General features: G+C 62.5%; 7 pseudogenes; all 7 read right to left on the bottom strand.

Moving 5' to 3' along the window:
• Positions 1–2,948: 2,948 nt before the first annotated feature.
• LOC142875152 (uncharacterized) lies at positions 2,949–3,067 on the bottom strand (annotated as a pseudogene).
• A 3,837-nt stretch (positions 3,068–6,904) lies between these two features.
• On the bottom strand, positions 6,905–7,023 carry LOC142875153 (uncharacterized; annotated as a pseudogene).
• Positions 7,024–10,872: 3,849 nt separating this feature from the next.
• LOC142875154 (uncharacterized) lies at positions 10,873–10,991 on the bottom strand (annotated as a pseudogene).
• A 3,837-nt stretch (positions 10,992–14,828) lies between these two features.
• On the bottom strand, positions 14,829–14,947 carry LOC142875156 (uncharacterized; annotated as a pseudogene).
• A 3,838-nt stretch (positions 14,948–18,785) lies between these two features.
• Positions 18,786–18,904, bottom strand: LOC142875158 (uncharacterized; annotated as a pseudogene).
• A 3,849-nt stretch (positions 18,905–22,753) lies between these two features.
• LOC142875159 (uncharacterized) lies at positions 22,754–22,872 on the bottom strand (annotated as a pseudogene).
• Positions 22,873–26,735: 3,863 nt separating this feature from the next.
• On the bottom strand, positions 26,736–26,854 carry LOC142875160 (uncharacterized; annotated as a pseudogene).
• Between the last annotated feature and the right edge of the window lie 65 nt (positions 26,855–26,919).

Consider the following 26,919-nt stretch of genomic DNA (forward strand, 5'->3'; position numbering starts at 1 on the left):
AGCTGACAGAATAGGCGAGGAAAGGCATAGGAGATTTCCACACCCAGTAAGGAAGCCTTTCCCGAAGTGGAAGAAAGAAAGGAGCAAACAGAGACACCGGTAGCCCGCCCGGATCAGAGTCTGCCCCTGAGAGAAAGTACCCTGACCAGGTTCACCCGTGGGTGGGTCGCGAGCTAGCGGCATTCAGAAGAGCGAGGCCCGCAGTCTGTGCAGAAGACACCTGCACTCGGGTGTGTGTGGCGGCACGATTCACAAGCAGCTCCAGATGTTAAACCAAGGAGAAGCCAGGGAGTTCCCAACGCCCCAGGTGTCCTCAGCCCACGACTGGCTGCTGTGGGAATGCGAAGCCCGGCTCCTTGTCTCAGAGCGGGGCAACCAGGAGGTGTGATGTCCACCCCGGGGTTCCCAGGAGGATCAGACTGAAGCTGGGACTTGGCCTGAAAGTGTCCCCTCGCATGGCCACCCCCTTCCCCTTCCTGCTCCTCTACTCCTGGTGCCCCTCCATCCAGGGGCCAGACCTTAAAGAGTCACCCGCAAGAGAATCCTGGTCCCAAAGGAGCCTTCTGGGGGACCCCTGCTGAGAGAGGTTGTGGGCATGGCCCGCTGGGGCTCTGCCCGACCCAGGGCTGAGAGATGCAACCTCCCAGCTCTGGGTCCCTGCAGGAAGTGTTGGCAAGCACAGGGCCAGTCCTCCAAAGGCCCAGGTGCAGGGAGCCCAGGCCAAGCATCCCGTGGAAGAAGCCACATGCTGTGCCACCCCGGGGAACACGACTGCAGGCCACGGCCCAACCCACCTCCTCCTCCTCCTCCTCCTCCTCCTCCTCCTCCCACCCCGCCTCCGCCCCAGCCCCCACATGGCACAGGGCCCAGAGACACCTCAGACACTTGCTACCCAAAGTGCAAAGGGCATCAGTTGCTCCTCCAAACCCCCCCCCCCAGCCCAGCAGACCGCGTTGTCCAGCCAGCTCCCGGGCCTCCCTGGGGTGCCCAGCACAAAAGTGCAGACACCCACCGGACCCTCAATCTCAGTTTTCGGATGTTTTTGCCACTCTGAGGACCCGCAGGCCAGCTGGGCCTTCTGGCAGGACAGAGAGCCCCGGAATCCGACGTGGAGAGCTGGGTGTACGTCCCCATGAGGAGGCGGTCCCCACCTCCGCGGCTCTCCCCTTGCGGGGAGCGGCAGCCGCGGGGCCTCAGAGAAGACACCAGGCTGGGCCCCCACGGCACAGCGGGAGCACGTCCCCCGCAGGCCACTTAGCCACGGCGGCCAGCCGGCGGACGGTTGGGTTGCGCGAGACGCTGCGGCCGCCCTGCTACCGGGTTCCTGGGAGGGCGTCCTGGAACCAGCGTCCACACCAAGCCCTTGGAAGGCCCAGGCGACGGAGGAGCCCCGTCAGGCAGGGGCCGAGGACGGTGACGGCCCGGGCGGGGAGGAGCGTGTCAGGCAGGGGCAGAGGACGGTGACAGGTGATAGGCCGGGCGGGAAGGAGTCAGTCAGGCAGGGGCCGTGGAGGAGACGGGCTGGGTAAGGGTTAGGGTTAGTGTCAGGGCACAAGTCACAATCGCAAAGACCTGGAAGCCACCCGAGTGCCCATCGACCCACGAGTGGGTAAATAAAATGTGGCGCGTGGACACCACGGAGTGCTATTCGGCTATGAGGAGCAGCGGTGAGGGGGCACCTCTCGTGGTTCTCCTGGCCAGAGCTGGAACCCGTTCCAGTAAGCCAAGTATCCCAAGAATGGACACACGAGCACCACGTGCTCGCGCTCACCAGCAAATGGGTACGAACCGATGGACACCTAAGTGGACACAGAGGAATCACCTTCTTCGGGTGGGTGTCGGGCGGGTGGGGGGAGGGGATGGGCATACACATCCATTAGGAATGGGGTGGGTACGCACCGACTGGGGGATGGGCGCACTTGAAGCTCTGACCCGAGGGGGGAGGCTGGGAGAGGGCAACGCACCCGTCCTTAACATTGGTGCCCCCACAATATGCTGGAACAACATGAGGGGTAAATGAATAAGAACACGGGGGGGGGAGGGGGGCACGGGCAACACATGTCACCTTAATACTTGGACTCCCATCATCTGCTTGAAAAGAGAGAGAAAAGTAAATGCAATAATAGAGATAAGAGACACTTTTTAAAAATAATGAATCCGGCCGGGCGCTGTGGCTCACGCCTGTAATCCTAGCTCTTGGGAGGCCGAGGCGGGCGGATTGCTCAAGGTCAGGAGTTCAAAACCAGCCTGAGCAAGAGCGAGACCCCGTCTCTACTATAAATAGAAAGAAATTAATTGGCCAACTGATATATATATAAAAAATTAGCGGGGCATGGTGGCGCATGCCTGCAGTCCCAGCTACCCGGGAGGCTGAGGCAGAAGGATCACTCGAGCCCAGGAGTTTGAAGTTGCTGTGAGCTAGGCTGACGCCACGGCACTCACTCTAGCCTGGGCAACAAACCGAGACTCTGTCTCAAAAAAAAAAAAAAAAAAAATGAATCCGAAGAGAAAAGTAAAAGGAGGCCTGTGGAGCAGGTCTGGGTGTGACTCCGGATCCCCGAACATCAGGTGCCACCACCAAAGATTCCTACGTGTAGCCCATAGAACCCCAAAAGCAACGGGAGGAGTTCTGGTCACATACTCCCTCAAAATGACATCCTGGCCTTCTTCTGGAACTCCCTCCCCTCTCAGACTCTCAAGGTTTCCTCCAGCGTGTCGGCTCCCACAGAGCAGACCTTTGGTCTGAGACCTGACAGTCCAGAAGCCACGCATGCTGCCGCGTGGCGGCGGTGTCACGGCTCGGGACAAGAGGAGGCCCCACGGTGCGGGCTGGGGCGCCAGGCACCGCGGCCGGCGGGCGCTGAGGGTGGGGGTCACCCCCACCCCGGGCCGCCCCCGCACTCCCAGAAACGCGACAGAACCAGAGGCAAAAAAAAAAAAAAAGAAGAAGCCTACGGCACCCGGTATTCCCGGGCGGTCTCCCATCCAAGTTCTAACCAGGCCCGACCCTGCTTAGCTTCCGAGACCAGACGGGATCGGGCGCGTTCGGGGTGGTGTGGCCGTGGACGGCGGAGGGCGCCCCTGCCCCGCTCAAGAAGCCGAGCCTCTCTGCGCTTCCCCGCCGCCTCCTCCCGCCCCAGGCCCCGCGCCGGGTCGGGCCTGTTGAGTTCGCCGGCCGGGTCCCGCGGGCTCCGAGGGACGGGGGTGACAGGCGGGGCGGGCAGGGAGCGGCGGGCCGGGGTTGGGGGCTGTCTCTGTATACACACACACTCACACTCACACGCACTCACTCACTCACACTCACACAAGATGCGCCTCCACGGCTGGACCCGCCAAGGTGGAGCCCTTCCAGCCCCCCTCCTCTCCTCGCCTGGCCTCCTTCACCTCCCCGCCCCCCACCCCCAGCGCGCCGGGGCCGCTGACTGCGCACGGGCGGGAGGGGCGGGGCGCTCGCCCTTTGACCCCAGCCAGGGGCGGCCCTCCCCCACAACCCCTTTCAGCTGCGCCCCCCACCCTGTGGCCTGGCGGCCGCCTATTCCCCCGGGCCAGGGCTGGGGCACAGCGCACGGGGGAGGGGAGCCAGTGTATGGGGCGTCTCTCTCTCTCTCGGGATGTGTCCCATGGGTGGGGTGGGGTGGCGTGGTTTGTGGGGCGCTGAAGAAATCAGTCCCCTCCATCTCCTCCCTCTGGAAAACACCCAAGCCCTTGGAGAACTGCCCGCACCTCTACCTACCGTGGGGGCCGGGACCCTCCTCTGTGTCCTCCTGTGGCCCAGTCCAAGGGGCCTGGGCCTGGCCGGGGCTGCATTGGACCCCGACCACCCTGGCGTGTGGACTCGCTAAAAATTGGCGATTAGATATTGGATTCCAGCGTCATTGAGGTCATTTCACTAATGAGTGCACCGCAAAGAGTTTCCTAATCCATCTGTGAGGGTGGCAACCGAAAGAGAATTTTAGAGCTGACAGAATAGGCGAGGAAAGGCATAGGAGATTTCCACACCCAGTAAGGAAGCCTTTCCCGAAGTGGAAGAAAGAAAGGAGCAAACAGAGACACCGGTAGCCCGCCCGGATCAGAGTCTGCCCCTGAGAGAAAGTACCCTGACCAGGTTCACCCGTGGGTGGGTCGCGAGCTAGCGGCATTCAGAAGAGCGAGGCCCGCAGTCTGTGCAGAAGACACCTGCACTCGGGTGTGTGTGGCGGCACGATTCACAAGCAGCTCCAGATGTTAAACCAAGGAGAAGCCAGGGAGTTCCCAACGCCCCAGGTGTCCTCAGCCCACGACTGGCTGCTGTGGGAATGCGAAGCCCGGCTCCTTGTCTCAGAGCGGGGCAACCAGGAGGTGTGATGTCCACCCCGGGGTTCCCAGGAGGATCAGACTGAAGCTGGGACTTGGCCTGAAAGTGTCCCCTCGCATGGCCACCCCCTTCCCCTTCCTGCTCCTCTACTCCTGGTGCCCCTCCATCCAGGGGCCAGACCTTAAAGAGTCACCCGCAAGAGAATCCTGGTCCCAAAGGAGCCTTCTGGGGGACCCCTGCTGAGAGAGGTTGTGGGCATGGCCCGCTGGGGCTCTGCCCGACCCAGGGCTGAGAGATGCAACCTCCCAGCTCTGGGTCCCTGCAGGAAGTGTTGGCAAGCACAGGGCCAGTCCTCCAAAGGCCCAGGTGCAGGGAGCCCAGGCCAAGCATCCCGTGGAAGAAGCCACATGCTGTGCCACCCCGGGGAACACGACTGCAGGCCACGGCCCTTCCCACCTCCTCCTCCTCCTCCTCCTCCTCCTCCTCCTCCCACCCCGCCTCCGCCCCCGCCCCCACATGGCACAGGGCCCAGAGACACCTCAGACACTTGCTACCCAAAGTGCAAAGGGCATCAGTTGCTCCTCCAAACCCCCCCCCCCAGCCCAGCAGACCGCGTTGTCCAGCCAGCTCCCGGGCCTCCCTGGGGTGCCCAGCACAAAAGTGCAGACACCCACCGGACCCTCAATCTCAGTTTTCGGATGTTTTTGCCACTCTGAGGACCCGCAGGCCAGCTGGGCCTTCTGGCAGGACAGAGAGCCCCGGAATCCGACGTGGAGAGCTGGGTGTACGTCCCCATGAGGAGGCGGTCCCCACCTCCGCGGCTCTCCCCTTGCGGGGAGCGGCAGCCGCGGGGCCTCAGAGAAGACACCAGGCTGGGCCCCCACGGCACAGCGGGAGCACGTCCCCCGCAGGCCACTTAGCCACGGCGGCCAGCCGGCGGACGGTTGGGTTGCGCGAGACGCTGCGGCCGCCCTGCTACCGGGTTCCTGGGAGGGCGTCCTGGAACCAGCGTCCACACCAAGCCCTTGGAAGGCCCAGGCGACGGAGGAGCCCCGTCAGGCAGGGGCCGAGGACGGTGACGGCCCGGGCGGGGAGGAGCGTGTCAGGCAGGGGCAGAGGACGGTGACAGGTGATAGGCCGGGCGGGAAGGAGTCAGTCAGGCAGGGGCCGTGGAGGAGACGGGCTGGGTAAGGGTTAGGGTTAGTGTCAGGGCACAAGTCACAATCGCAAAGACCTGGAAGCCACCCGAGTGCCCATCGACCCACGAGTGGGTAAATAAAATGTGGCGCGTGGACACCACGGAGTGCTATTCGGCTATGAGGAGCAGCGGTGAGGGGGCACCTCTCGTGGTTCTCCTGGCCAGAGCTGGAACCCGTTCCAGTAAGCCAAGTATCCCAAGAATGGACACACGAGCACCACGTGCTCGCGCTCACCAGCAAATGGGTACGAACCGATGGACACCTAAGTGGACACAGAGGAATCACCTTCTTCGGGTGGGTGTCGGGCGGGTGGGGGGAGGGGATGGGCATACACATCCATTAGGAATGGGGTGGGTACGCACCGACTGGGGGATGGGCGCACTTGAAGCTCTGACCCGAGGGGGGAGGCTGGGAGAGGGCAACGCACCCGTCCTTAACATTGGTGCCCCCACAATATGCTGGAACAACATGAGGGGTAAATGAATAAGAACACGGGGGGGGGAGGGGGGCACGGGCAACACATGTCACCTTAATACTTGGACTCCCATCATCTGCTTGAAAAGAGAGAGAAAAGTAAATGCAATAATAGAGATAAGAGACACTTTTTAAAAATAATGAATCCGGCCGGGCGCTGTGGCTCACGCCTGTAATCCTAGCTCTTGGGAGGCCGAGGCGGGCGGATTGCTCAAGGTCAGGAGTTCAAAACCAGCCTGAGCAAGAGCGAGACCCCGTCTCTACTATAAATAGAAAGAAATTAATTGGCCAACTGATATATATATAAAAAATTAGCGGGGCATGGTGGCGCATGCCTGCAGTCCCAGCTACCCGGGAGGCTGAGGCAGAAGGATCACTCGAGCCCAGGAGTTTGAAGTTGCTGTGAGCTAGGCTGACGCCACGGCACTCACTCTAGCCTGGGCAACAAACCGAGACTCTGTCTCAAAAAAAAAAAAAAAAAAAATGAATCCGAAGAGAAAAGTAAAAGGAGGCCTGTGGAGCAGGTCTGGGTGTGACTCCGGATCCCCGAACATCAGGTGCCACCACCAAAGATTCCTACGTGTAGCCCATAGAACCCCAAAAGCAACGGGAGGAGTTCTGGTCACATACTCCCTCAAAATGACATCCTGGCCTTCTTCTGGAACTCCCTCCCCTCTCAGACTCTCAAGGTTTCCTCCAGCGTGTCGGCTCCCACAGAGCAGACCTTTGGTCTGAGACCTGACAGTCCAGAAGCCACGCATGCTGCCGCGTGGCGGCGGTGTCACGGCTCGGGACAAGAGGAGGCCCCACGGTGCGGGCTGGGGCGCCAGGCACCGCGGCCGGCGGGCGCTGAGGGTGGGGGTCACCCCCACCCCGGGCCGCCCCCGCACTCCCAGAAACGCGACAGAACCAGAGGCAAAAAAAAAAAAAAAGAAGAAGCCTACGGCACCCGGTATTCCCGGGCGGTCTCCCATCCAAGTTCTAACCAGGCCCGACCCTGCTTAGCTTCCGAGACCAGACGGGATCGGGCGCGTTCGGGGTGGTGTGGCCGTGGACGGCGGAGGGCGCCCCTGCCCCGCTCAAGAAGCCGAGCCTCTCTGCGCTTCCCCGCCGCCTCCTCCCGCCCCAGGCCCCGCGCCGGGTCGGGCCTGTTGAGTTCGCCGGCCGCGTCCCGCGGGCTCCGAGGGACGGGGGTGACAGGCGGGGCGGGCAGGGAGCGGCGGGCCGGGGTTGGGGGCTGTCTCTGTATACACACACACTCACACTCACACGCACTCACTCACTCACACTCACACAAGATGCGCCTCCACGGCTGGACCCGCCAAGGTGGAGCCCTTCCAGCCCCCCTCCTCTCCTCGCCTGGCCTCCTTCACCTCCCCGCCCCCCACCCCCAGCGCGCCGGGGCCGCTGACTGCGCACGGGCGGGAGGGGCGGGGCGCTCACCCTTTGACCCCAGCCAGGGGCGGCCCTCCCCCACAACCCCTTTCAGCTGCGCCCCCCACCCTGTGGCCCGGCGGCCGCCTATTCCCCCGGGCCAGGGCTGGGGCACAGCGCACGGGGGAGGGGAGCCAGTGTATGGGGCGTCTCTCTCTCTCTCGGGATGTGTCCCATGGGTGGGGTGGGGTGGCGTGGTTTGTGGGGCGCTGAAGAAATCAGTCCCCTCCATCTCCTCCCTCTGGAAAACACCCAAGCCCTTGGAGAACTGCCCGCACCTCTACCTACCGTGGGGGCCGGGACCCTCCTCTGTGTCCTCCTGTGGCCCAGTCCAAGGGGCCTGGGCCTGGCCGGGGCTGCATTGGACCCCGACCACCCTGGCGTGTGGACTCGCTAAAAATTGGCGATTAGATATTGGATTCCAGCGTCATTGAGGTCATTTCACTAATGAGTGCACCGCAAAGAGTTTCCTAATCCATCTGTGAGGGTGGCAACCGAAAGAGAATTTTAGAGCTGACAGAATAGGCGAGGAAAGGCATAGGAGATTTCCACACCCAGTAAGGAAGCCTTTCCCGAAGTGGAAGAAAGAAAGGAGCAAACAGAGACACCGGTAGCCCGCCCGGATCAGAGTCTGCCCCTGAGAGAAAGTACCCTGACCAGGTTCACCCGTGGGTGGGTCGCGAGCTAGCGGCATTCAGAAGAGCGAGGCCCGCAGTCTGTGCAGAAGACACCTGCACTCGGGTGTGTGTGGCGGCACGATTCACAAGCAGCTCCAGATGTTAAACCAAGGAGAAGCCAGGGAGTTCCCAACGCCCCAGGTGTCCTCAGCCCACGACTGGCTGCTGTGGGAATGCGAAGCCCGGCTCCTTGTCTCAGAGCGGGGCAACCAGGAGGTGTGATGTCCACCCCGGGGTTCCCAGGAGGATCAGACTGAAGCTGGGACTTGGCCTGAAAGTGTCCCCTCGCATGGCCACCCCCTTCCCCTTCCTGCTCCTCTACTCCTGGTGCCCCTCCATCCAGGGGCCAGACCTTAAAGAGTCACCCGCAAGAGAATCCTGGTCCCAAAGGAGCCTTCTGGGGGACCCCTGCTGAGAGAGGTTGTGGGCATGGCCCGCTGGGGCTCTGCCCGACCCAGGGCTGAGAGATGCAACCTCCCAGCTCTGGGTCCCTGCAGGAAGTGTTGGCAAGCACAGGGCCAGTCCTCCAAAGGCCCAGGTGCAGGGAGCCCAGGCCAAGCATCCCGTGGAAGAAGCCACATGCTGTGCCACCCCGGGGAACACGACTGCAGGCCACGGCCCTTCCCACCTCCTCCTCCTCCTCCTCCTCCTCCTCCTCCTCCTCCTCCTCCTCCCACCCCGCCTCCGCCCCCGCCCCCACATGGCACAGGGCCCAGAGACACCTCAGACACTTGCTACCCAAAGTGCAAAGGGCATCAGTTGCTCCTCCAAACCCCCCCCCCCAGCCCAGCAGACCGCGTTGTCCAGCCAGCTCCCGGGCCTCCCTGGGGTGCCCAGCACAAAAGTGCAGACACCCACCGGACCCTCAATCTCAGTTTTCGGATGTTTTTGCCACTCTGAGGACCCGCAGGCCAGCTGGGCCTTCTGGCAGGACAGAGAGCCCCGGAATCCGACGTGGAGAGCTGGGTGTACGTCCCCATGAGGAGGCGGTCCCCACCTCCGCGGCTCTCCCCTTGCGGGGAGCGGCAGCCGCGGGGCCTCAGAGAAGACACCAGGCTGGGCCCCCACGGCACAGCGGGAGCACGTCCCCCGCAGGCCACTTAGCCACGGCGGCCAGCCGGCGGACGGTTGGGTTGCGCGAGACGCTGCGGCCGCCCTGCTACCGGGTTCCTGGGAGGGCGTCCTGGAACCAGCGTCCACACCAAGCCCTTGGAAGGCCCAGGCGACGGAGGAGCCCCGTCAGGCAGGGGCCGAGGACGGTGACGGCCCGGGCGGGGAGGAGCGTGTCAGGCAGGGGCAGAGGACGGTGACAGGTGATAGGCCGGGCGGGAAGGAGTCAGTCAGGCAGGGGCCGTGGAGGAGACGGGCTGGGTAAGGGTTAGGGTTAGTGTCAGGGCACAAGTCACAATCGCAAAGACCTGGAAGCCACCCGAGTGCCCATCGACCCACGAGTGGGTAAATAAAATGTGGCGCGTGGACACCACGGAGTGCTATTCGGCTATGAGGAGCAGCGGTGAGGGGGCACCTCTCGTGGTTCTCCTGGCCAGAGCTGGAACCCGTTCCAGTAAGCCAAGTATCCCAAGAATGGACACACGAGCACCACGTGCTCGCGCTCACCAGCAAATGGGTACGAACCGATGGACACCTAAGTGGACACAGAGGAATCACCTTCTTCGGGTGGGTGTCGGGCGGGTGGGGGGAGGGGATGGGCATACACATCCATTAGGAATGGGGTGGGTACGCACCGACTGGGGGATGGGCGCACTTGAAGCTCTGACCCGAGGGGGGAGGCTGGGAGAGGGCAACGCACCCGTCCTTAACATTGGTGCCCCCACAATATGCTGGAACAACATGAGGGGTAAATGAATAAGAACACGGGGGGGGGAGGGGGGCACGGGCAACACATGTCACCTTAATACTTGGACTCCCATCATCTGCTTGAAAAGAGAGAGAAAAGTAAATGCAATAATAGAGATAAGAGACACTTTTTAAAAATAATGAATCCGGCCGGGCGCTGTGGCTCACGCCTGTAATCCTAGCTCTTGGGAGGCCGAGGCGGGCGGATTGCTCAAGGTCAGGAGTTCAAAACCAGCCTGAGCAAGAGCGAGACCCCGTCTCTACTATAAATAGAAAGAAATTAATTGGCCAACTGATATATATATAAAAAATTAGCGGGGCATGGTGGCGCATGCCTGCAGTCCCAGCTACCCGGGAGGCTGAGGCAGAAGGATCACTCGAGCCCAGGAGTTTGAAGTTGCTGTGAGCTAGGCTGACGCCACGGCACTCACTCTAGCCTGGGCAACAAACCGAGACTCTGTCTCAAAAAAAAAAAAAAAAAAAATGAATCCGAAGAGAAAAGTAAAAGGAGGCCTGTGGAGCAGGTCTGGGTGTGACTCCGGATCCCCGAACATCAGGTGCCACCACCAAAGATTCCTACGTGTAGCCCATAGAACCCCAAAAGCAACGGGAGGAGTTCTGGTCACATACTCCCTCAAAATGACATCCTGGCCTTCTTCTGGAACTCCCTCCCCTCTCAGACTCTCAAGGTTTCCTCCAGCGTGTCGGCTCCCACAGAGCAGACCTTTGGTCTGAGACCTGACAGTCCAGAAGCCACGCATGCTGCCGCGTGGCGGCGGTGTCACGGCTCGGGACAAGAGGAGGCCCCACGGTGCGGGCTGGGGCGCCAGGCACCGCGGCCGGCGGGCGCTGAGGGTGGGGGTCACCCCCACCCCGGGCCGCCCCCGCACTCCCAGAAACGCGACAGAACCAGAGGCAAAAAAAAAAAAAAAGAAGAAGCCTACGGCACCCGGTATTCCCGGGCGGTCTCCCATCCAAGTTCTAACCAGGCCCGACCCTGCTTAGCTTCCGAGACCAGACGGGATCGGGCGCGTTCGGGGTGGTGTGGCCGTGGACGGCGGAGGGCGCCCCTGCCCCGCTCAAGAAGCCGAGCCTCTCTGCGCTTCCCCGCCGCCTCCTCCCGCCCCAGGCCCCGCGCCGGGTCGGGCCTGTTGAGTTCGCCGGCCGCGTCCCGCGGGCTCCGAGGGACGGGGGTGACAGGCGGGGCGGGCAGGGAGCGGCGGGCCGGGGTTGGGGGCTGTCTCTGTATACACACACACTCACACTCACACGCACTCACTCACTCACACTCACACAAGATGCGCCTCCACGGCTGGACCCGCCAAGGTGGAGCCCTTCCAGCCCCCCTCCTCTCCTCGCCTGGCCTCCTTCACCTCCCCGCCCCCCACCCCCAGCGCGCCGGGGCCGCTGACTGCGCACGGGCGGGAGGGGCGGGGCGCTCACCCTTTGACCCCAGCCAGGGGCGGCCCTCCCCCACAACCCCTTTCAGCTGCGCCCCCCACCCTGTGGCCCGGCGGCCGCCTATTCCCCGGGCCAGGGCTGGGGCACAGCGCACGGGGGAGGGGAGCCAGTGTATGGGGCGTCTCTCTCTCTCTCTCGGGATGTGTCCCATGGGTGGGGTGGGGTGGCGTGGTTTGTGGGGCGCTGAAGAAATCAGTCCCCTCCATCTCCTCCCTCTGGAAAACACCCAAGCCCTTGGAGAACTGCCCGCACCTCTACCTACCGTGGGGGCCGGGACCCTCCTCTGTGTCCTCCTGTGGCCCAGTCCAAGGGGCCTGGGCCTGGCCGGGGCTGCATTGGACCCCGACCACCCTGGCGTGTGGACTCGCTAAAAATTGGCGATTAGATATTGGATTCCAGCGTCATTGAGGTCATTTCACTAATGAGTGCACCGCAAAGAGTTTCCTAATCCATCTGTGAGGGTGGCAACCGAAAGAGAATTTTAGAGCTGACAGAATAGGCGAGGAAAGGCATAGGAGATTTCCACACCCAGTAAGGAAGCCTTTCCCGAAGTGGAAGAAAGAAAGGAGCAAACAGAGACACCGGTAGCCCGCCCGGATCAGAGTCTGCCCCTGAGAGAAAGTACCCTGACCAGGTTCACCCGTGGGTGGGTCGCGAGCTAGCGGCATTCAGAAGAGCGAGGCCCGCAGTCTGTGCAGAAGACACCTGCACTCGGGTGTGTGTGGCGGCACGATTCACAAGCAGCTCCAGATGTTAAACCAAGGAGAAGCCAGGGAGTTCCCAACGCCCCAGGTGTCCTCAGCCCACGACTGGCTGCTGTGGGAATGCGAAGCCCGGCTCCTTGTCTCAGAGCGGGGCAACCAGGAGGTGTGATGTCCACCCCGGGGTTCCCAGGAGGATCAGACTGAAGCTGGGACTTGGCCTGAAAGTGTCCCCTCGCATGGCCACCCCCTTCCCCTTCCTGCTCCTCTACTCCTGGTGCCCCTCCATCCAGGGGCCAGACCTTAAAGAGTCACCCGCAAGAGAATCCTGGTCCCAAAGGAGCCTTCTGGGGGACCCCTGCTGAGAGAGGTTGTGGGCATGGCCCGCTGGGGCTCTGCCCGACCCAGGGCTGAGAGATGCAACCTCCCAGCTCTGGGTCCCTGCAGGAAGTGTTGGCAAGCACAGGGCCAGTCCTCCAAAGGCCCAGGTGCAGGGAGCCCAGGCCAAGCAGCCCGTGGAAGAAGCCACATGCTGTGCCACCCCGGGGAACACGACTGCAGGCCACGGCCCTTCCCACCTCCTCCTCCTCCTCCTCCTCCTCCTCCTCCTCCCACCCCGCCTCCGCCCCCGCCCCCACATGGCACAGGGCCCAGAGACACCTCAGACACTTGCTACCCAAAGTGCAAAGGGCATCAGTTGCTCCTCCAAACCCCCCCCCCAGCCCAGCAGACCGCGTTGTCCAGCCAGCCCCCGGGCCTCCCTGGGGTGCCCAGCACAAAAGTGCAGACACCCACCGGACCCTCAATCTCAGTTTTCGGATGTTTTTGCCACTCTGAGGACCCGCAGGCCAGCTGGGCCTTCTGGCAGGACAGAGAGCCCCGGAATCCGACGTGGAGAGCTGGGTGTACGTCCCCATGAGGAGGCGGTCCCCACCTCCGCGGCTCTCCCCTTGCGGGGAGCGGCAGCCGCGGGGCCTCAGAGAAGACACCAGGCTGGGCCCCCACGGCACAGCGGGAGCACGTCCCCCGCAGGCCACTTAGCCACGGCGGCCAGCCGGCGGACGGTTGGGTTGCGCGAGACGCTGCGGCCGCCCTGCTACCGGGTTCCTGGGAGGGCGTCCTGGAACCAGCGTCCACACCAAGCCCTTGGAAGGCCCAGGCGACGGAGGAGCCCCGTCAGGCAGGGGCCGAGGACGGTGACGGCCCGGGCGGGGAGGAGCGTGTCAGGCAGGGGCAGAGGACGGTGACAGGTGATAGGCCGGGCGGGAAGGAGTCAGTCAGGCAGGGGCCGTGGAGGAGACGGGCTGGGTAAGGGTTAGGGTTAGTGTCAGGGCACAAGTCACAATCGCAAAGACCTGGAAGCCACCCGAGTGCCCATCGACCCACGAGTGGGTAAATAAAATGTGGCGCGTGGACACCACGGAGTGCTATTCGGCTATGAGGAGCAGCGGTGAGGGGGCACCTCTCGTGGTTCTCCTGGCCAGAGCTGGAACCCGTTCCAGTAAGCCAAGTATCCCAAGAATGGACACACGAGCACCACGTGCTCGCGCTCACCAGCAAATGGGTACGAACCGATGGACACCTAAGTGGACACAGAGGAATCACCTTCTTCGGGTGGGTGTCGGGCGGGTGGGGGGAGGGGATGGGCATACACATCCATTAGGAATGGGGTGGGTACGCACCGACTGGGGGATGGGCGCACTTGAAGCTCTGACCCGAGGGGGGAGGCTGGGAGAGGGCAACGCACCCGTCCTTAACATTGGTGCCCCCACAATATGCTGGAACAACATGAGGGGTAAATGAATAAGAACACGGGGGGGGGAGGGGGGCACGGGCAACACATGTCACCTTAATACTTGGACTCCCATCATCTGCTTGAAAAGAGAGAGAAAAGTAAATGCAATAATAGAGATAAGAGACACTTTTTAAAAATAATGAATCCGGCCGGGCGCTGTGGCTCACGCCTGTAATCCTAGCTCTTGGGAGGCCGAGGCGGGCGGATTGCTCAAGGTCAGGAGTTCAAAACCAGCCTGAGCAAGAGCGAGACCCCGTCTCTACTATAAATAGAAAGAAATTAATTGGCCAACTGATATATATATAAAAAATTAGCGGGGCATGGTGGCGCATGCCTGCAGTCCCAGCTACCCGGGAGGCTGAGGCAGAAGGATCACTCGAGCCCAGGAGTTTGAAGTTGCTGTGAGCTAGGCTGACGCCACGGCACTCACTCTAGCCTGGGCAACAAACCGAGACTCTGTCTCAAAAAAAAAAAAAAAAAAAATGAATCCGAAGAGAAAAGTAAAAGGAGGCCTGTGGAGCAGGTCTGGGTGTGACTCCGGATCCCCGAACATCAGGTGCCACCACCAAAGATTCCTACGTGTAGCCCATAGAACCCCAAAAGCAACGGGAGGAGTTCTGGTCACATACTCCCTCAAAATGACATCCTGGCCTTCTTCTGGAACTCCCTCCCCTCTCAGACTCTCAAGGTTTCCTCCAGCGTGTCGGCTCCCACAGAGCAGACCTTTGGTCTGAGACCTGACAGTCCAGAAGCCACGCATGCTGCCGCGTGGCGGCGGTGTCACGGCTCGGGACAAGAGGAGGCCCCACGGTGCGGGCTGGGGCGCCAGGCACCGCGGCCGGCGGGCGCTGAGGGTGGGGGTCACCCCCACCCCGGGCCGCCCCCGCACTCCCAGAAACGCGACAGAACCAGAGGCAAAAAAAAAAAAAAAGAAGAAGCCTACGGCACCCGGTATTCCCGGGCGGTCTCCCATCCAAGTTCTAACCAGGCCCGACCCTGCTTAGCTTCCGAGACCAGACGGGATCGGGCGCGTTCGGGGTGGTGTGGCCGTGGACGGCGGAGGGCGCCCCTGCCCCGCTCAAGAAGCCGAGCCTCTCTGCGCTTCCCCGCCGCCTCCTCCCGCCCCAGGCCCCGCGCCGGGTCGGGCCTGTTGAGTTCGCCGGCCGGGTCCCGCGGGCTCCGAGGGACGGGGGTGACAGGCGGGGCGGGCAGGGAGCGGCGGGCCGGGGTTGGGGGCTGTCTCTGTATACACACACACTCACACTCACACGCACTCACTCACTCACACTCACACAAGATGCGCCTCCACGGCTGGACCCGCCAAGGTGGAGCCCTTCCAGCCCCCCTCCTCTCCTCGCCTGGCCTCCTTCACCTCCCCGCCCCCCACCCCCAGCGCGCCGGGGCCGCTGACTGCGCACGGGCGGGAGGGGCGGGGCGCTCGCCCTTTGACCCCAGCCAGGGACGGCCCTCCCCCACAACCCCTTTCAGCTGCGCCCCCCACCCTGTGGCCCGGCGGCCGCCTATTCCCCCGGGCCAGGGCTGGGGCACAGCGCACGGGGGAGGGGAGCCAGTGTATGGGGCGTCTCTCTCTCTCTCGGGATGTGTCCCATGGGTGGGGTGGGGTGGCGTGGTTTGTGGGGCGCTGAAGAAATCAGTCCCCTCCATCTCCTCCCTCTGGAAAACACCCAAGCCCTTGGAGAACTGCCCGCACCTCTACCTACCGTGGGGGCCGGGACCCTCCTCTGTGTCCTCCTGTGGCCCAGTCCAAGGGGCCTGGGCCTGGCCGGGGCTGCATTGGACCCCGACCACCCTGGCGTGTGGACTCGCTAAAAATTGGCGATTAGATATTGGATTCCAGCGTCATTGAGGTCATTTCACTAATGAGTGCACCGCAAAGAGTTTCCTAATCCATCTGTGAGGGTGGCAACCGAAAGAGAATTTTAGAGCTGACAGAATAGGCGAGGAAAGGCATAGGAGATTTCCACACCCAGTAAGGAAGCCTTTCCCGAAGTGGAAGAAAGAAAGGAGCAAACAGAGACACCGGTAGCCCGCCCGGATCAGAGTCTGCCCCTGAGAGAAAGTACCCTGACCAGGTTCACCCGTGGGTGGGTCGCGAGCTAGCGGCATTCAGAAGAGCGAGGCCCGCAGTCTGTGCAGAAGACACCTGCACTCGGGTGTGTGTGGCGGCACGATTCACAAGCAGCTCCAGATGTTAAACCAAGGAGAAGCCAGGGAGTTCCCAACGCCCCAGGTGTCCTCAGCCCACGACTGGCTGCTGTGGGAATGCGAAGCCCGGCTCCTTGTCTCAGAGCGGGGCAACCAGGAGGTGTGATGTCCACCCCGGGGTTCCCAGGAGGATCAGACTGAAGCTGGGACTTGGCCTGAAAGTGTCCCCTCGCATGGCCACCCCCTTCCCCTTCCTGCTCCTCTACTCCTGGTGCCCCTCCATCCAGGGGCCAGACCTTAAAGAGTCACCCGCAAGAGAATCCTGGTCCCAAAGGAGCCTTCTGGGGGACCCCTGCTGAGAGAGGTTGTGGGCATGGCCCGCTGGGGCTCTGCCCGACCCAGGGCTGAGAGATGCAACCTCCCAGCTCTGGGTCCCTGCAGGAAGTGTTGGCAAGCACAGGGCCAGTCCTCCAAAGGCCCAGGTGCAGGGAGCCCAGGCCAAGCATCCCGTGGAAGAAGCCACATGCTGTGCCACCCCGGGGAACACGACTGCAGGCCACGGCCCTTCCCACCTCCTCCTCCTCCTCCTCCTCCTCCTCCTCCTCCCACCCCGCCTCCGCCCCCGCCCCCACATGGCACAGGGCCCAGAGACACCTCAGACACTTGCTACCCAAAGTGCAAAGGGCATCAGTTGCTCCTCCAAACCCCCCCCCCAGCCCAGCAGACCGCGTTGTCCAGCCAGCCCCCGGGCCTCCCTGGGGTGCCCAGCACAAAAGTGCAGACACCCACCGGACCCTCAATCTCAGTTTTCGGATGTTTTTGCCACTCTGAGGACCCGCAGGCCAGCTGGGCCTTCTGGCAGGACAGAGAGCCCCGGAATCCGACGTGGAGAGCTGGGTGTACGTCCCCATGAGGAGGCGGTCCCCACCTCCGCGGCTCTCCCCTTGCGGGGAGCGGCAGCCGCGGGGCCTCAGAGAAGACACCAGGCTGGGCCCCCACGGCACAGCGGGAGCACGTCCCCCGCAGGCCACTTAGCCACGGCGGCCAGCCGGCGGACGGTTGGGTTGCGCGAGACGCTGCGGCCGCCCTGCTACCGGGTTCCTGGGAGGGCGTCCTGGAACCAGCGTCCACACCAAGCCCTTGGAAGGCCCAGGCGACGGAGGAGCCCCGTCAGGCAGGGGCCGAGGACGGTGACGGCCCGGGCGGGGAGGAGCGTGTCAGGCAGGGGCAGAGGACGGTGACAGGTGATAGGCCGGGCGGGAAGGAGTCAGTCAGGCAGGGGCCGTGGAGGAGACGGGCTGGGTAAGGGTTAGGGTTAGTGTCAGGGCACAAGTCACAATCGCAAAGACCTGGAAGCCACCCGAGTGCCCATCGACCCACGAGTGGGTAAATAAAATGTGGCGCGTGGACACCACGGAGTGCTATTCGGCTATGAGGAGCAGCGGTGAGGGGGCACCTCTCGTGGTTCTCCTGGCCAGAGCTGGAACCCGTTCCAGTAAGCCAAGTATCCCAAGAATGGACACACGAGCACCACGTGCTCGCGCTCACCAGCAAATGGGTACGAACCGATGGACACCTAAGTGGACACAGAGGAATCACCTTCTTCGGGTGGGTGTCGGGCGGGTGGGGGGAGGGGATGGGCATACACATCCATTAGGAATGGGGTGGGTACGCACCGACTGGGGGATGGGCGCACTTGAAGCTCTGACCCGAGGGGGGAGGCTGGGAGAGGGCAACGCACCCGTCCTTAACATTGGTGCCCCCACAATATGCTGGAACAACATGAGGGGTAAATGAATAAGAACACGGGGGGGGGAGGGGGGCACGGGCAACACATGTCACCTTAATACTTGGACTCCCATCATCTGCTTGAAAAGAGAGAGAAAAGTAAATGCAATAATAGAGATAAGAGACACTTTTTAAAAATAATGAATCCGGCCGGGCGCTGTGGCTCACGCCTGTAATCCTAGCTCTTGGGAGGCCGAGGCGGGCGGATTGCTCAAGGTCAGGAGTTCAAAACCAGCCTGAGCAAGAGCGAGACCCCGTCTCTACTATAAATAGAAAGAAATTAATTGGCCAACTGATATATATATAAAAAATTAGCGGGGCATGGTGGCGCATGCCTGCAGTCCCAGCTACCCGGGAGGCTGAGGCAGAAGGATCACTCGAGCCCAGGAGTTTGAAGTTGCTGTGAGCTAGGCTGACGCCACGGCACTCACTCTAGCCTGGGCAACAAACCGAGACTCTGTCTCAAAAAAAAAAAAAAAAAAAAAAATGAATCCGAAGAGAAAAGTAAAAGGAGGCCTGTGGAGCAGGTCTGGGTGTGACTCCGGATCCCCGAACATCAGGTGCCACCACCAAAGATTCCTACGTGTAGCCCATAGAACCCCAAAAGCAACGGGAGGAGTTCTGGTCACATACTCCCTCAAAATGACATCCTGGCCTTCTTCTGGAACTCCCTCCCCTCTCAGACTCTCAAGGTTTCCTCCAGCGTGTCGGCTCCCACAGAGCAGACCTTTGGTCTGAGACCTGACAGTCCAGAAGCCACGCATGCTGCCGCGTGGCGGCGGTGTCACGGCTCGGGACAAGAGGAGGCCCCACGGTGCGGGCTGGGGCGCCAGGCACCGCGGCCGGCGGGCGCTGAGGGTGGGGGTCACCCCCACCCCGGGCCGCCCCCGCACTCCCAGAAACGCGACAGAACCAGAGGCAAAAAAAAAAAAAAGAAGAAGCCTACGGCACCCGGTATTCCCGGGCGGTCTCCCATCCAAGTTCTAACCAGGCCCGACCCTGCTTAGCTTCCGAGACCAGACGGGATCGGGCGCGTTCGGGGTGGTGTGGCCGTGGACGGCGGAGGGCGCCCCTGCCCCGCTCAAGAAGCCGAGCCTCTCTGCGCTTCCCCGCCGCCTCCTCCCGCCCCAGGCCCCGCGCCGGGTCGGGCCTGTTGAGTTCGCCGGCCGGGTCCCGCGGGCTCCGAGGGACGGGGGTGACAGGCGGGGCGGGCAGGGAGCGGCGGGCCGGGGTTGGGGGCTGTCTCTGTATACACACACACTCACACTCACACGCACTCACTCACTCACACTCACACAAGATGCGCCTCCACGGCTGGACCCGCCAAGGTGGAGCCCTTCCAGCCCCCCTCCTCTCCTCGCCTGGCCTCCTTCACCTCCCCGCCCCCCACCCCCAGCGCGCCGGGGCCGCTGACTGCGCACGGGCGGGAGGGGCGGGGCGCTCGCCCTTTGACCCCAGCCAGGGGCGGCCCTCCCCCACAACCCCTTTCAGCTGCGCCCCCCACCCTGTGGCCTGGCGGCCGCCTATTCCCCCGGGCCAGGGCTGGGGCACAGCGCACGGGGGAGGGGAGCCAGTGTATGGGGCGTCTCTCTCTCTCTCGGGATGTGTCCCATGGGTGGGGTGGGGTGGCGTGGTTTGTGGGGCGCTGAAGAAATCAGTCCCCTCCATCTCCTCCCTCTGGAAAACACCCAAGCCCTTGGAGAACTGCCCGCACCTCTACCTACCGTGGGGGCCGGGACCCTCCTCTGTGTCCTCCTGTGGCCCAGTCCAAGGGGCCTGGGCCTGGCCGGGGCTGCATTGGACCCCGACCACCCTGGCGTGTGGACTCGCTAAAAATTGGCGATTAGATATTGGATTCCAGCGTCATTGAGGTCATTTCACTAATGAGTGCACCGCAAAGAGTTTCCTAATCCATCTGTGAGGGTGGCAACCGAAAGAGAATTTTAGAGCTGACAGAATAGGCGAGGAAAGGCATAGGAGATTTCCACACCCAGTAAGGAAGCCTTTCCCGAAGTGGAAGAAAGAAAGGAGCAAACAGAGACACCGGTAGCCCGCCCGGATCAGAGTCTGCCCCTGAGAGAAAGTACCCTGACCAGGTTCACCCGTGGGTGGGTCGCGAGCTAGCGGCATTCAGAAGAGCGAGGCCCGCAGTCTGTGCAGAAGACACCTGCACTCGGGTGTGTGTGGCGGCACGATTCACAAGCAGCTCCAGATGTTAAACCAAGGAGAAGCCAGGGAGTTCCCAACGCCCCAGGTGTCCTCAGCCCACGACTGGCTGCTGTGGGAATGCGAAGCCCGGCTCCTTGTCTCAGAGCGGGGCAACCAGGAGGTGTGATGTCCACCCCGGGGTTCCCAGGAGGATCAGACTGAAGCTGGGACTTGGCCTGAAAGTGTCCCCTCGCATGGCCACCCCCTTCCCCTTCCTGCTCCTCTACTCCTGGTGCCCCTCCATCCAGGGGCCAGACCTTAAAGAGTCACCCGCAAGAGAATCCTGGTCCCAAAGGAGCCTTCTGGGGGACCCCTGCTGAGAGAGGTTGTGGGCATGGCCCGCTGGGGCTCTGCCCGACCCAGGGCTGAGAGATGCAACCTCCCAGCTCTGGGTCCCTGCAGGAAGTGTTGGCAAGCACAGGGCCAGTCCTCCAAAGGCCCAGGTGCAGGGAGCCCAGGCCAAGCATCCCGTGGAAGAAGCCACATGCTGTGCCACCCCGGGGAACACGACTGCAGGCCACGGCCCTTCCCACCTCCTCCTCCTCCTCCTCCTCCTCCTCCTCCTCCTCCTCCTCCTCCCACCCCGCCTCCGCCCCCGCCCCCACATGGCACAGGGCCCAGAGACACCTCAGACACTTGCTACCCAAAGTGCAAAGGGCATCAGTTGCTCCTCCAAACCCCCCCCCCCAGCCCAGCAGACCGCGTTGTCCAGCCAGCTCCCGGGCCTCCCTGGGGTGCCCAGCACAAAAGTGCAGACACCCACCGGACCCTCAATCTCAGTTTTCGGATGTTTTTGCCACTCTGAGGACCCGCAGGCCAGCTGGGCCTTCTGGCAGGACAGAGAGCCCCGGAATCCGACGTGGAGAGCTGGGTGTACGTCCCCATGAGGAGGCGGTCCCCACCTCCGCGGCTCTCCCCTTGCGGGGAGCGGCAGCCGCGGGGCCTCAGAGAAGACACCAGGCTGGGCCCCCACGGCACAGCGGGAGCACGTCCCCCGCAGGCCACTTAGCCACGGCGGCCAGCCGGCGGACGGTTGGGTTGCGCGAGACGCTGCGGCCGCCCTGCTACCGGGTTCCTGGGAGGGCGTCCTGGAACCAGCGTCCACACCAAGCCCTTGGAAGGCCCAGGCGACGGAGGAGCCCCGTCAGGCAGGGGCCGAGGACGGTGACGGCCCGGGCGGGGAGGAGCGTGTCAGGCAGGGGCAGAGGACGGTGACAGGTGATAGGCCGGGCGGGAAGGAGTCAGTCAGGCAGGGGCCGTGGAGGAGACGGGCTGGGTAAGGGTTAGGGTTAGTGTCAGGGCACAAGTCACAATCGCAAAGACCTGGAAGCCACCCGAGTGCCCATCGACCCACGAGTGGGTAAATAAAATGTGGCGCGTGGACACCACGGAGTGCTATTCGGCTATGAGGAGCAGCGGTGAGGGGGCACCTCTCGTGGTTCTCCTGGCCAGAGCTGGAACCCGTTCCAGTAAGCCAAGTATCCCAAGAATGGACACACGAGCACCACGTGCTCGCGCTCACCAGCAAATGGGTACGAACCGATGGACACCTAAGTGGACACAGAGGAATCACCTTCTTCGGGTGGGTGTCGGGCGGGTGGGGGGAGGGGATGGGCATACACATCCATTAGGAATGGGGTGGGTACGCACCGACTGGGGGATGGGCGCACTTGAAGCTCTGACCCGAGGGGGGAGGCTGGGAGAGGGCAACGCACCCGTCCTTAACATTGGTGCCCCCACAATATGCTGGAACAACATGAGGGGTAAATGAATAAGAACACGGGGGGGGGAGGGGGGCACGGGCAACACATGTCACCTTAATACTTGGACTCCCATCATCTGCTTGAAAAGAGAGAGAAAAGTAAATGCAATAATAGAGATAAGAGACACTTTTTAAAAATAATGAATCCGGCCGGGCGCTGTGGCTCACGCCTGTAATCCTAGCTCTTGGGAGGCCGAGGCGGGCGGATTGCTCAAGGTCAGGAGTTCAAAACCAGCCTGAGCAAGAGCGAGACCCCGTCTCTACTATAAATAGAAAGAAATTAATTGGCCAACTGATATATATATAAAAAATTAGCGGGGCATGGTGGCGCATGCCTGCAGTCCCAGCTACCCGGGAGGCTGAGGCAGAAGGATCACTCGAGCCCAGGAGTTTGAAGTTGCTGTGAGCTAGGCTGACGCCACGGCACTCACTCTAGCCTGGGCAACAAACCGAGACTCTGTCTCAAAAAAAAAAAAAAAAAAAATGAATCCGAAGAGAAAAGTAAAAGGAGGCCTGTGGAGCAGGTCTGGGTGTGACTCCGGATCCCCGAACATCAGGTGCCACCACCAAAGATTCCTACGTGTAGCCCATAGAACCCCAAAAGCAACGGGAGGAGTTCTGGTCACATACTCCCTCAAAATGACATCCTGGCCTTCTTCTGGAACTCCCTCCCCTCTCAGACTCTCAAGGTTTCCTCCAGCGTGTCGGCTCCCACAGAGCAGACCTTTGGTCTGAGACCTGACAGTCCAGAAGCCACGCATGCTGCCGCGTGGCGGCGGTGTCACGGCTCGGGACAAGAGGAGGCCCCACGGTGCGGGCTGGGGCGCCAGGCACCGCGGCCGGCGGGCGCTGAGGGTGGGGGTCACCCCCACCCCGGGCCGCCCCCGCACTCCCAGAAACGCGACAGAACCAGAGGCAAAAAAAAAAAAAAAGAAGAAGCCTACGGCACCCGGTATTCCCGGGCGGTCTCCCATCCAAGTTCTAACCAGGCCCGACCCTGCTTAGCTTCCGAGACCAGACGGGATCGGGCGCGTTCGGGGTGGTGTGGCCGTGGACGGCGGAGGGCGCCCCTGCCCCGCTCAAGAAGCCGAGCCTCTCTGCGCTTCCCCGCCGCCTCCTCCCGCCCCAGGCCCCGCGCCGGGTCGGGCCTGTTGAGTTCGCCGGCCGCGTCCCGCGGGCTCCGAGGGACGGGGGTGACAGGCGGGGCGGGCAGGGAGCGGCGGGCCGGGGTTGGGGGCTGTCTCTGTATACACACACACTCACACTCACACGCACTCACTCACTCACACTCACACAAGATGCGCCTCCACGGCTGGACCCGCCAAGGTGGAGCCCTTCCAGCCCCCCTCCTCTCCTCGCCTGGCCTCCTTCACCTCCCCGCCCCCCACCCCCAGCGCGCCGGGGCCGCTGACTGCGCACGGGCGGGAGGGGCGGGGCGCTCACCCTTTGACCCCAGCCAGGGGCGGCCCTCCCCCACAACCCCTTTCAGCTGCGCCCCCCACCCTGTGGCCCGGCGGCCGCCTATTCCCCCGGGCCAGGGCTGGGGCACAGCGCACGGGGGAGGGGAGCCAGTGTATGGGGCGTCTCTCTCTCTCTCGGGATGTGTCCCATGGGTGGGGTGGGGTGGCGTGGTTTGTGGGGCGCTGAAGAAATCAGTCCCCTCCATCTCCTCCCTCTGGAAAACACCCAAGCCCTTGGAGAACTGCCCGCACCTCTACCTACCGTGGGGGCCGGGACCCTCCTCTGTGTCCTCCTGTGGCCCAGTCCAAGGGGCCTGGGCCTGGCCGGGGCTGCATTGGACCCCGACCACCCTGGCGTGTGGACTCGCTAAAAATTGGCGATTAGATATTGGATTCCAGCGTCATTGAGGTCATTTCACTAATGAGTGCACCGCAAAGAGTTTCCTAATCCATCTGTGAGGGTGGCAACCGAAAGAGAATTTTAGAGCTGACAGAATAGGCGAGGAAAGGCATAGGAGATTTCCACACCCAGTAAGGAAGCCTTTCCCGAAGTGGAAGAAAGAAAGGAGCAAACAGAGACACCGGTAGCCCGCCCGGATCAGAGTCTGCCCCTGAGAGAAAGTACCCTGACCAGGTTCACCCGTGGGTGGGTCGCGAGCTAGCGGCATTCAGAAGAGCGAGGCCCGCAGTCTGTGCAGAAGACACCTGCACTCGGGTGTGTGTGGCGGCACGATTCACAAGCAGCTCCAGATGTTAAACCAAGGAGAAGCCAGGGAGTTCCCAACGCCCCAGGTGTCCTCAGCCCACGACTGGCTGCTGTGGGAATGCGAAGCCCGGCTCCTTGTCTCAGAGCGGGGCAACCAGGAGGTGTGATGTCCACCCCGGGGTTCCCAGGAGGATCAGACTGAAGCTGGGACTTGGCCTGAAAGTGTCCCCTCGCATGGCCACCCCCTTCCCCTTCCTGCTCCTCTACTCCTGGTGCCCCTCCATCCAGGGGCCAGACCTTAAAGAGTCACCCGCAAGAGAATCCTGGTCCCAAAGGAGCCTTCTGGGGGACCCCTGCTGAGAGAGGTTGTGGGCATGGCCCGCTGGGGCTCTGCCCGACCCAGGGCTGAGAGATGCAACCTCCCAGCTCTGGGTCCCTGCAGGAAGTGTTGGCAAGCACAGGGCCAGTCCTCCAAAGGCCCAGGTGCAGGGAGCCCAGGCCAAGCATCCCGTGGAAGAAGCCACATGCTGTGCCACCCCGGGGAACACGACTGCAGGCCACGGCCCTTCCCACCTCCTCCTCCTCCTCCTCCTCCTCCTCCTCCTCCTCCTCCTCCTCCTCCTCCTCCCACCCCGCCTCCGCCCCCGCCCCCACATGGCACAGGGCCCAGAGACACCTCAGACACTTGCTACCCAAAGTGCAAAGGGCATCAGTTGCTCCTCCAAACCCCCCCCCCCAGCCCAGCAGACCGCGTTGTCCAGCCAGCCCCCGGGCCTCCCTGGGGTGCCCAGCACAAAAGTGCAGACACCCACCGGACCCTCAATCTCAGTTTTCGGATGTTTTTGCCACTCTGAGGACCCGCAGGCCAGCTGGGCCTTCTGGCAGGACAGAGAGCCCCGGAATCCGACGTGGAGAGCTGGGTGTACGTCCCCATGAGGAGGCGGTCCCCACCTCCGCGGCTCTCCCCTTGCGGGGAGCGGCAGCCGCGGGGCCTCAGAGAAGACACCAGGCTGGGCCCCCACGGCACAGCGGGAGCACGTCCCCCGCAGGCCACTTAGCCACGGCGGCCAGCCGGCGGACGGTTGGGTTGCGCGAGACGCTGCGGCCGCCCTGCTACCGGGTTCCTGGGAGGGCGTCCTGGAACCAGCGTCCACACCAAGCCCTTGGAAGGCCCAGGCGACGGAGGAGCCCCGTCAGGCAGGGGCCGAGGACGGTGACGGCCCGGGCGGGGAGGAGCGTGTCAGGCAGGGGCAGAGGACGGTGACAGGTGATAGGCCGGGCGGGAAGGAGTCAGTCAGGCAGGGGCCGTGGAGGAGACGGGCTGGGTAAGGGTTAGGGTTAGTGTCAGGGCACAAGTCACAATCGCAAAGACCTGGAAGCCACCCGAGTGCCCATCGACCCACGAGTGGGTAAATAAAATGTGGCGCGTGGACACCACGGAGTGCTATTCGGCTATGAGGAGCAGCGGTGAGGGGGCACCTCTCGTGGTTCTCCTGGCCAGAGCTGGAACCCGTTCCAGTAAGCCAAGTATCCCAAGAATGGACACACGAGCACCACGTGCTCGCGCTCACCAGCAAATGGGTACGAACCGATGGACACCTAAGTGGACACAGAGGAATCACCTTCTTCGGGTGGGTGTCGGGCGGGTGGGGGGAGGGGATGGGCATACACATCCATTAGGAATGGGGTGGGTACGCACCGACTGGGGGATGGGCGCACTTGAAGCTCTGACCCGAGGGGGGAGGCTGGGAGAGGGCAACGCACCCGTCCTTAACATTGGTGCCCCCACAATATGCTGGAACAACATGAGGGGTAAATGAATAAGAACACGGGGGGGGGGAGGGGGGCACGGGCAACACATGTCACCTTAATACTTGGACTCCCATCATCTGCTTGAAAAGAGAGAGAAAAGTAAATGCAATAATAGAGATAAGAGACACTTTTTAAAAATAATGAATCCGGCCGGGCGCTGTGGCTCACGCCTGTAATCCTAGCTCTTGGGAGGCCGAGGCGGGCGGATTGCTCAAGGTCAGGAGTTCAAAACCAGCCTGAGCAAGAGCGAGACCCCGTCTCTACTATAAATAGAAAGAAATTAATTGGCCAACTGATATATATATAAAAAATTAGCGGGGCATGGTGGCGCATGCCTGCAGTCCCAGCTACCCGGGAGGCTGAGGCAGAAGGATCACTCGAGCCCAGGAGTTTGAAGTTGCTGTGAGCTAGGCTGACGCCACGGCACTCACTCTAGCCTGGGCAACAAACCGAGACTCTGTCTCAAAAAAAAAAAAAAAAAAAAAAAATGAATCCGAAGAGAAAAGTAAAAGGAGGCCTGTGGAGCAGGTCTGGGTGTGACTCCGGATCCCCGAACATCAGGTGCCACCACCAAAGATTCCTACGTGTAGCCCATAGAACCCCAAAAGCAACGGGAGGAGTTCTGGTCACATACTCCCTCAAAATGACATCCTGGCCTTCTTCTGGAACTCCCTCCCCTCTCAGACTCTCAAGGTTTCCTCCAGCGTGTCGGCTCCCACAGAGCAGACCTTTGGTCTGAGACCTGACAGTCCAGAAGCCACGCATGCTGCCGCGTGGCGGCGGTGTCACGGCTCGGGACAAGAGGAGGCCCCACGGTGCGGGCTGGGGCGCCAGGCACCGCGGCCGGCGGGCGCTGAGGGTGGGGGTCACCCCCACCCCGGGCCGCCCCCGCACTCCCAGAAACGCGACAGAACCAGAGGCAAAAAAAAAAAAAAAGAAGAAGCCTACGGCACCCGGTATTCCCGGGCGGTCTCCCATCCAAGTTCTAACCAGGCCCGACCCTGCTTAGCTTCCGAGACCAGACGGGATCGGGCGCGTTCGGGGTGGTGTGGCCGTGGACGGCGGAGGGCGCCCCTGCCCCGCTCAAGAAGCCGAGCCTCTCTGCGCTTCCCCGCCGCCTCCTCC

This window comes from Microcebus murinus, chromosome 13, assembly GCF_040939455.1.
Source record: "Microcebus murinus isolate Inina chromosome 13, M.murinus_Inina_mat1.0, whole genome shotgun sequence".
In the NCBI taxonomy this organism is placed as follows: Eukaryota; Metazoa; Chordata; class Mammalia; order Primates; family Cheirogaleidae; genus Microcebus; species Microcebus murinus.